Here is a 9,291-nt window from a genome sequence, read left to right as displayed (position 1 = left end):
TATGAAATAATACATATGGAATAACATAGTAACCAAAAAAAGTGCTAAACAAAGCAAAATATATTTTGTATTGGAGATTCTTCAAAGAGCCACGCTTTGGCTTGATGACAGCTTTGCACACTCTTGGCATTATCTCAACCAGCTTCCTGAGGTAGTTACCTGGAATGCATTTCAATTAATAGGTGTGCATTGTTAAAAGTTAATTTGTGGAATTTCTTTCCTTCTCAATGCGTTTGAGCCAATCAGTTGTGTTGTGACAAGGTGGGGGTGGTACACAGAAGACGGGCGGCAGGGTAGCCTAGTGGTTAGAGCGTTGGACTAGTAACTGGATTGTTGCAAGTTCAAACCCCTGAGCTGACAAGGTACAAATCTCTCGTTCTGCCCCTGAACAGGCAGTTAACCCACTGTTCCTAGGCCGTCATTGAAAATAAGAATTTGTTCTTAACTGACTTGCCTAGTTAAATAAAGGTAATAAAAAAAGATTGACCTATTTGGTAAAAGACAAAGTTGACATTATGTCAAGAACAGCTCAAATAAGCAAAGAGAAATGACAGTCCATCATTACTTTTAAGACATGTCAGTCATTGTGGAAAATTTCAAGAACTCAGATTGCAGCCCAAATAAATGTTTCACAGAGTTCAACAGACACATCTCAACATCAACTGTTCAGATGAGACTGCGTGAATCAGGCCTTCATGGTCTTGCTTGGGCCAAGAAACACGAGCAATTGACATTAGACAGGTGGAAATCTGTCTCTTGGTCTGATTGGTACAAATTGAGATTTTTGGTTCCCATGATGATCTCTTCATGTGTGGTTCCCACCGTGAAGAATGGAGGAGAAGGTGTGATGGTGTGGGGGTGCTATGCTGGTGACACTGTCTGTGATTTATTTAGAATTCAAGGCACACTTAACCAGCATGGCTACCACAGCATTTTGCAGCGATACATCGTCCCAACTGGTTTGCGCTTAGTGGGACAATAATTTGTTTTATCAAAAGGACAATGACCCAACACACCTCCAGGCTGTGGAGGGGCTACTTGACCAAGAAGGAGAGTGATGGAGTGCTGCATCAGATGACCTGGCCTCCACAATCACCTGGCCTCAACCCAATTGAGATGGTTTGGGATGAGTTGGACCGCCGAATGAAGGAAAAGCAGCCAGCAAGTGCTCAGCCTATGTGAGAACTACTTAAAGACTGTTGGAAAATAAGCTTTCAACATGAAGCTGGTTGAGAGAATGCCAAGAGCGCGCAAAGCTGTCATCAGCGCAAAGGGTGGCTACTTTTAAGAATCTCAAATATAAAATGTATTTTGATTTGTTTAACACTGTTTTGGTTACTACATGATTCTATGTGCTGTTTCATAGTTTCGATGTCTTGTCCATTATTCTACAACGTAGAAAATAGTCAAAATTAAAACCCTGGAATGAGTAGGTGTCCAAACTTTGGACTGGTGCTGTATATTTACATATTTACATGTTGGTGCTCATGAACTTTCTTTTTCGGCCTTAGACCTATAACTACTTCTCACAATAAAAATGGTTTGTTGTTTTTAATATTATTGAAATTTGAAATATATTTTACAACTTTTAATAAATGTTCTACTATACTAATGACATGGATTTACATCAGAGACAGGCAGACATTGTAGACTGGTTCGCTAATAATTCTATTACAATTGAATGTTTTGATAGTAGTGAAAAAAAGTAGACATTTGGCATGATTTGTATTGCAATAAAACTGAGAGTGATGCATTCTCATAGTGAAACAAAACAGAGATATCTCAGAATTCACCATAACATAAAAACGTGGACGGATTGAAGAAGATCAGTGGTGGATATGGTTGACACAGTGTATTACACAGCGAGATACATGATGAAACAGGGAACAAGATATGGCCCAAGTATCTCAAACATGTAGTGAGGTAGTGGTGTATGTAATTCAAACAGCAGTTCCCTGGTGTATTAGTGTCCTAGCACCGTGACAACCTAAAAGGTTGACAAATTCAAACACACCCTCAAAAAAAGGAAAGAGACTGCAACATGGATATTTTCCCACAGATTAGACAGACACATAGACACTTGTCCCCAAAGCAAGCCTTATACATATAGAAGGGTGGGCTTGTCCAACATTTATTGATGAGAGTGCCAAGTCACATAAGCACCTGTCAAAACTTGTCTCCTCCTTTCTTCTCTCGCCTTTTGATCTCTCTCTCTCTCTCTCTCTCTCTCTCTCTCTCTCTCTCTCTCTCGTACCCATACCCCCATTCTCTCTCCCTTCTTCCCATTTTTGCAAACTTTCTTTGACGGGGAGAGGAAAAAATGTAAGCTTTGGATCTCTGATTGATTACACACAGAACCCGGAGCCGAACACAGAGACGGGAGGTACCGGTTCATTTTCCATTTTAAATAAAGATGGAAAATCAGGGAAACTGCCAAGGCTATTCATTTGATCTGAATGGAACCTCAATAAAGCAAATTCCGAGACAGCTATTTCAGTTCATCATTGGGAGGCATTCCCCAAGCAACCTTTTGTCTAGGGCCCTGACAGGCTGGGACTGTTATTTTAGCCCGCCAGATCGCTCTATATTAAATCAATATATAATATTACCGAAGTCGAAACTACACCCCAGCTACATGAAGAGTATATTTCTCAACCGCTGATGACACTGTGCCATTTGTCTCTCTATCACGAAACATTCCTGCTGATTCTTCTGCCTTCTCCTCAGTGCAAATGTATGCAATACATTAGTTTCTTTCACATTGAATACCCTCGGGGAAATGTGTCTTGTATCTCCCATCAAACAAGCATAGCATTACATGCTAGCAAGCTCTATTAAAGTGTTACATAGGGGGAAATATTGAAAGCATTTGATTGTGTTAAGTGAATAGCTTTTGTCTCAATTAATAGCTCATACGTTCCACGACGAATTAAAAACATTGATTGTCACAATTAATGAAGTCCCTACCAGTGACAATACTGCACATCTCAACACTGAGGCTTAAGCAGCCGGGTCTACTATATCCCTCAGTATTTGATTCATTCTGTGCATGAGGATGGTGTCAGAGGCTTTCTGTGGGGTGTGTCTGCCATCTACTGGTAGATGTATTCAATGCAGGGCAACATAAACATCTGCTGTGCATAGAAAATATCCTATTACAGTGAAATTACAGAAATAAAATGAGGTTGGTATTGGGCATTTCCTAAATTTGAGTGCACTTTGCAGAGGTAATTAAAATCTTTGGTCAAGTAGTAACCTAGGAAAGAAGTAGAAGGTAGTTTATAAGGTATTTCGCTGAACAAGTATATGGCTTATCTGAAGTCCATGGTCAGGAGGATAATAATCGACCTATAAACTTAATCTTCATCCAGCTGGTTCAGGCCAGTCAGTATCACATATTGATAATAGTTTGAATGCTAGAGGGGGAGGGGAGAAAGATCAAAAACCCATAGGTGAGCTAAAGAGCATTTATTTGAGACACTTACAATCTATCAAATACTTTAGTTAACAATTAAGGGACAACGACACGAAGACATCATATGAGCTTGAACTATTTGTATGTAATCCTACTCTACAACTCCAACTCTAAAGCTGTGATCCAATGTTAAGTAGTGCTGTGAAAAAGTATTTGCCCCCTTTCTGATTTTCTCTATTTTTGCATATTTTGGACACTGAATGTTATCAGAGCTTCAACCAAAACCTAATATTAGGTCAAGGGAACCTGAGTGAACAAATAATAAAGAGATTGATACTTCATTCATTTATTTAATAAACAAAGTTATGCAATACCCAATGCTCCTGTGTGAAAAAGTAATTGCCCGCTTATACTCAGTAACTGGTTTTGCCACCTTTAGCTGCAATGACTGCAACCAAACGCTTCCTGTAGTTGTTGATCAGTCTCTCACATCGCTGTGGAGGAATTTCGGCCCACTCTTCCATGCAGAACTGCTTCGGGCGACAGTTGTGGGTTTTCGAGCATAAACTGCCTACTTCAGGTCCTGCCAGAACATCTCATTGGCTTTAGGTCTTTCACGGCACTATATTGGACATAACTCAGCAGTCTAGTTTCCACACACACACACACTGAGAGCTCTCACCTCTTCCCACCGTTCAGGAGGTCCAAAGCCTCATTGATCTGATCCAGGGTCAGAGTGTGGGTCACAAACACATCCAGCTTAAGTTTCTTGTTCATGTACTCCCCAACGAGTTTGGGGACACTCTCCAAACTCTTCCACCCTGTTGGAAAATGACACCATGTGCATGTGTATTTGTTCATTTTTTGTCATATATTTCATATAGACATATGAAGTGCATTTGTAACACTACACCTGAACCCTTCATCATAGGGGGTACAAAACAGCATGATAACATGACATTACAGATGACATGCACAGTCAAGATCATTATTGTTAGCTTATGACAATTCACTTTTCACTGTTATGGTACAAACAATGTTTAGATCAGCTGCACTTAGTCAGGCTTTAATATGTCTCATATCGTCAACTCACTTCCAAAGTATGTCCACTTCCAAGACCACCAAGAGGTCTTCAGGGACTAGAGATATCTACCCTACCTCTGTCCATCCTACGACAGACACTCCAGGCATCCTTACACCTCTCCAGGCAGCTCTCAGGAAGAAAAAGGAAGACATTCCAGAACTGAGACGGTTTGTCCATTAGCTATGTTATTCTGGCCATTTTTATACTGACACCACCAGACTATAGCGGGCCAATACCCACAACGGAGGTGAGTGACCACACAAACCGTCTTCCCTGTAGCCCAATTGCTTTGAATTTTACCATTTGAAAGGATAAAAAAAGAAAGAAGTCCACCCCTTTGCCGGTCATCTCCACCAGCACCTCCTGGATGGGCTTGCTGTGGTCCTTGGGGTTCACAAACTCAGTGGCCCAAAACACCTCAGCCTTGTCAAACTTGCCCGGATTGATATCCACTGCGATGATTCTGGCAGCCCCGGCAACTTTGCAGCCCATGACTGTAGCTAGGCCCATAGCCCCCAACCCGAGCACTACACATGTGGAGCCAGGCTCAACACGAAGAGGGTTATGGAATCCTATAATTGTCTTGACATCACATTTAAGCCTGTTGAGACACAAGACAGCACTTAGCACGAAACAGCACTGAAAGTACATACAGTACCAGTCAAAAGTTTGGACACACCTACTCATTCAAGGGTTTTTCTTTATTTTTACAAAAAAAAAATATGTTGTAGAATAATAGTGAAGACATCAAAACTATGAAATAACAAATAGAATCATATAGTAACCAAAAAAATATATATTTTATATTCTTGCCTTGGGCTCCCAAGTGGCGCAGCGGTCTAAGGCACTGCATCTTAGTGCTAGAGGCGTCACTACAGTCCCTGGTTCAAATCCAGGCAGTATCACAACCGGCCATGATTGGGATTCCCATAGGGCAGTGCGCAATTGGCCCAGCGTTGTCTGGGTTTGGCTGGTGTAGGCTGTCATTGTAAATAAGAATGTGCTCTTAACTGACTTGCCTAGTTAAATAAAGCATTATAATTAATTATATATATATATATATATATATATGAATAAATAACAATAAAAATACGAAATTCATATTTTTAAACATTTTTTAAGGAATGACAGCTCTTGGCATTCTCTCAAGGTCGTCACCTGGAATGCATTTCAATTAACAGGTGTGCGTTGTTAAAAGTTAATTTGTGGAATTTATTTCCTTCTCAATGCGTTGGAGCCCATCAGTTGTGTTGTGACAAGGTGGGGGTGGTACACAGAAGATAGCGCTATTTGGTAAAAGACAAAGTCCACATTATGGCAAGAGCAGTTCAAATAATCAAGATAAATGACATTACTTTAAGACATGAAGGTCAGTCAATGCGGAAAATTTCCAGAACTTTCAAAGTTTCGACAAGTGTAGTCAGTCACAAAACCCATCAAGCACTTTGATGAAACTGGCTCTCACGAGGACCGCCACAGGAAAGGATGCAAGGACTGACCATCCATAATATCAAATGTATAGATTTAACCATGTTATACAGTGTTTGTTTACATTCACCTTATTGGAGTAAAACAAGCTTATATTTTGGGTTCTGAAGGGGAACAACAATTGAACTAAGCTCATGAGGAACTTATAAGTGATATTCTTTAAGAATCAATGTGTATGTAATTCATTTAAGTCAAAACAGGGATGTAGCAACTATGGATTCTAGCCTCAAGGTCTCAAAATAGCCTAGAACAGATCAATGGTAGAAGAATAACAACACAACTACATTTTTAGTCACAAAAACATGATTCTTACTGGTTTACCTGGTGAGAATTTGGAGACTCCAGGGCTGACACCTTCCACCACGCCTGACCCCTTGTGGCCCAGAACCAGTGGGATGCATGCATACACCAGTCTCATAGAGGTACCCCTAGTCAGTGTGGCACATTCCACTTGCTGCAATCAACAGAAACAGCACACAGTTTATTCTTTAGGTTAATATCCCTGCGAGCACTAGGCTTTACATAAGCATTGGTCTGGGAAATGTTTATCTTAGTGGAAAGTTGTGGTTACCTTTATGCGCACTTTGTGAGCCCTAGGTGGGGCAACCTCCACCCTCTCAATAGACGGGGGTTTGCCATGCTACTGCTGGCTTGCACTTGATCACCTGGGGTAATAGTAATAGATTCAATACATGCATTATAAAGAGATTTCCTCAGATAAAAAAACAAAAAACCAATGGGTGCCTTATTACACAGGACGGCTACTGCTTGGGCTTACAACAAGACAGACAAGTCATTGCTTACCTGGCTTTCGGTGTTCATTATAACTTCTTCCAGTTGTGAGTCTAGGGGAAATAAAGCACATCAACAAGTAGGCTGATAAATGTAAATATGTATAGGTATGGCAGTTGCACTTCTGTCAAACATTTACACTTTACACAGGTTTCAGTTACGCCAGCTCTAGTCCAGGTTGTTACGTGTGGCTCGATGCTCAAGTTGCAGTCGATGATGTGTATAAACCCTGGATTTCTGATGCTATGTAATGGCCAATGAGAGGCTGTGCAATATTGGCCCTCCCCAGAAGGAGCAGTCCATCCATAGGAATTATTGGAATTCCACAGTATTTCAACAAAATGTTACAAGGATAAAATTACACGGATTTAAGTCATTCTTTGTTGCAACATTAGTACTCTCCAAAAAGACTATGGAATATGTTTTCATATATATATATTTTTTACATTTTAATTGTTCAGTTCACCTTAAAAGTATACATTAAAGATGGAATCCGCAGTAGGGGAAACAGTGTCACTGACTTCCCCACGGCTGTTGTTGTTTTGTTTGACAAAGCGGAGGTGAGGAGCATTGCACAACATGGCAACGAAGAAAGTGTTAGTTGTTTGCAGTGTACATCTTTGCTGTTGTAATATCGCAAACGGATGTGGCAGTTTCACCGTGAAGGATTCCAGCTTTAAGGTGTCTGTAATGGAATATACTTGTCAAATTTAAAAATGCATTTCTATAGCTTCAAAAAATATTCATTTTTTTTTTTAAGACAGAGGAGGAATAATAAAATGGCTGCACGGTGGCTTCAAAACAGCCCCACTGTCAGTTATCTAGGGTAAATACTGTAATGACCTGACTAGATCATAAAGGAACAATTGTCCAGACAGAGGGTTGAGTTTACGAATTGACGGTTTATTAACTCAACTTTACACAGGCTACTGTTTGGCCGTAGCCTACCCCAAATAAATGAAAGGTACCCCACAAGCCAACTGTGACCTTCTCTTGTGAAGGCCAGACATAAGAGAAAGAACAATGGCTAAACCTGGTCTTAACTTAGAATGCTCCCTCCCCCTGCCCAACTCCCCTCCATGCCACTCAGCCAACCACCAGGATGCCCAGCATTAGAACATTACAAGCATTCCCGTGATTGGCAGATAGCAGGTTGATTGGCACGAACACTGGTAAGTACAACACAACCCACTAATAGCCTAACACATAACACACCGCTGTCTGTGCGGGTCGCTACAATACATTACATTGGTCTCAGGTAACGCCCTGGACCAGAGCGACGTAATGCAAAGGGGCACACAATTGCAGTTTTAAACAAATTAGTATTTAAAAAAAAAATAAAAATCTTATACAGCCTTAATTAAATTAGCCTTCTCTAAAGAATATGTAAAGAAAACATGTGCCTGCTCTCAAAAGTATTACTGTTGACTTGGTAGCAAATCCAGGTCCAGACCTTCCAGCGTTGTCAAAGTGATTGTGTGTGTGGTGTTCTCAGGTAGGGGATAATCTCAATTGTTTCCTCCTCGCGCCCTCTTTCTTCTCTGCGCGCCTCCTTCTGAAACCCAATTGGATGAGAAAGTCAGAGGTCCCGCCCCACTAACCTTCTCCTCCAATGAATTTTGAGAAAGACACGAGGAGAGGACGCGCGGGAGCAATTGAGATCTTCCCCTAGTGTTTTTCACAGGATGTCGTGAATGAACGACAGCCTGAGTTTTACGACAATCCGGACTTCTCTTCGGTTCTCACCATAGAGATAGATAGACAACTCATCTTTGTATCTGTGCCATTATAGCGCCTGTGACATTACTGGGAAAGGGATAGGGGGATACCTAGTCAGTTGCCTTCAACTGAAATGTGACTTCCGCATTTAATCCAGCCCCTCTGAATCAGAGAGGTGCGGAGGCTGCCTTAATCGACAGCCACATCTTTGGCGCCCGGGGAACAGTGGGTTAATTGCCTTTTCTCAGGGGCAGAAAGACAGATTTTTACCTTGTCAGCTCGTGGATTCGATTCAGCAACCTTCTGGTTACTGGCCCAATGCTCTAACCACTAGGGGCAGCAACATTGAAGCTATCTCAATTTTAAAGTAGTCAATTTTCTTCTTCATTGGCTGATTGGTCTCAACTCATAGGAATCCCCACCCACTTTAACATTGTGGAAGCCCTCAATGGCAATGCCCATGCTAAAATGTTTTTTTTAAACCAGGTAGTTGGAATCCTGGGTGCTGATTGGTTGAAAGCGGTGGTCTATTAGACTATATTTCACAGGTAGTATGTAACATTACTTGTTTACTGTTCTAATTATGTTGGTAACCAGTTTATAATAGCAATAAGACACCTCGGGGTGGTTGTGGTATATGGCCAATATATCACGGCCAAGGGGCTGTATCCAGCCACTCCACGTTGGGTCGTGCGAATAACAGCCCTTAGCCGTGGTATTTTGGCCATATACCACACCTCCTCGGCCTTTATTATTTAAATATCCCTGAAGAGACTTCTATCAATCTCTATAG

The 9,291-nt window shown here is 41.2% G+C and overlaps 1 pseudogene; it reads right to left on the bottom strand.

Annotated features, from left to right (window-relative positions):
* Positions 1-3,391: 3,391 nt before the first annotated feature.
* On the bottom strand, positions 3,392-4,717 carry LOC118946040 (annotated as a pseudogene).
* Positions 4,718-9,291: the final 4,574 nt, after the last annotated feature.

Source organism: Oncorhynchus mykiss, chromosome 31 (genome assembly GCF_013265735.2).
Source record: "Oncorhynchus mykiss isolate Arlee chromosome 31, USDA_OmykA_1.1, whole genome shotgun sequence".
Lineage (NCBI taxonomy): Eukaryota > Metazoa > Chordata > Actinopteri > Salmoniformes > Salmonidae > Oncorhynchus > Oncorhynchus mykiss.
This window is presented reverse-complemented; position numbering and strand designations above follow the sequence as displayed.